The sequence below is a fragment of the Ursus americanus genome, chromosome 36, assembly GCF_024610735.1.
Source record: "Ursus americanus isolate L20-20 chromosome 36, mUrsAme1.1.p, whole genome shotgun sequence".
NCBI lineage: Eukaryota > Metazoa > Chordata > Mammalia > Carnivora > Ursidae > Ursus > Ursus americanus.
Window position 1 is genome coordinate 5,464,910 of NC_142162.1, and position 1,379 is coordinate 5,466,288.

Below are 1,379 nucleotides of genomic sequence, written 5' to 3' on the forward strand. Positions count from 1 at the left end.
GGAAGATTTTTGCATCTCTGTTTGTGGGTATGTTGCTCCATAGTTTTTTCATCATGTCTTTCTCTCGTTTTGGTAACAGAGTAATAATAGCCTCCCAAAATGAATTGCGAAGTGTTCCCTCCTCTTGTGTTTTATGGAAGAGTTTGGGTAAGTTTGTAATTTTTTTTTCTTTCTTAAATGTTTGGTAGAAATGACCAATGGAACTATCTGGGCCTAGAATTTTCCATTTTGGGAAAGTTTATGAGTAAAATTCAATTCCTTTATAGATAGAGGAAAATTTAAGTTAACCAGCCTGCCTGCATTCCTTCCTTTCTTCCTTCCTTCCTTCCTTCCTTCCTTCCTTCCTTCCTTCCTTCCTTCCTTCCTTCCTTCCTCTCTTTCTCTCTTTCTGTCTCTCTCTCCTCTCTCCTTGAGGTTTGGCAGTTCATCTCTTTAAAGAGTTAGTCCGCCATCTTGCATCCCGCGTGTGTGCATCTAATCTCAGCTGGTCCCCCGAGACTCCCTGAGCACCAACCCTATTCCCCCCATGGTCCCATTTCTGTTCCAAGATGAAAGAAACTATCATGAACCAAGAGAAACTCCCCAAACTGCAAGCACACATGCACATTGGTGGGAGAGGAACTGCTCACCAAAAGAACATGGTTCATAGAATGGCTACAGCAGATGATAAAAAACTTCAGTTCCCCTTAAAGAAGTTAGGGGTAAACAATATCTCTGGTATTGAAGAAGTGAGTATGTTCACAAACCAAGGAACAGTGATCCATTTTAACAACCCTAAAGTTCAGGCATCGCTGGCAGTGAACACGTTCACCATTACAGACCGTGCTGAGACAGAGTAGCTGACAGAAACGCTATCCACTTGGTGCAGTCTATTTTAAAAAGACTCCCACACAATCTGTGGATGGAAAAGCACCACTTGCTACCAGAGAGGATGATGATGATGAAGTTCCAGATCTTGTGGAGAATTTCGAGGAAGCGTCCGAGAATGAAATAAACTGAATGAGTTAACTTCTGAAGAAGATAAAACCTGAAGAAGTAACTGGGAGCTGCTATTTTATATTATGACTGCTTTTTAAAATTCTGCTGATGGATCTGAAAAAATCTAGATCTCTAATATTTTTAAGCCCAAGCCCCTTGGACACTGCAGCTCTTTTCAGTTTTTACTTATACACAATTCATTCTTGCAGCTTTATTAAGCTGAAGAATCCTGGGAATAAAATTTGAAACAAGATTAATAAAGTTCTTTGCCTGGGGGAAAAAAAGAGTTAGTCCGACTCATCTGACTTGTGGAATTTATGGGCATTGAGGTGTTCGTAGGATTCTCTTACTATCCTTTTAATGTCTACAAGGTCTATAGTCTTCAATTTTTTCTTGATTAA

At 40.0% G+C, this 1,379-nt stretch overlaps 1 pseudogene; it reads left to right on the forward strand.

The window, feature by feature from the left end:
- Positions 1–498: 498 nt before the first annotated feature.
- LOC123801869 (transcription factor BTF3 pseudogene) lies at positions 499–1,114 on the forward strand (annotated as a pseudogene).
- The last annotated feature ends 265 nt before the right edge of the window (positions 1,115–1,379 follow it).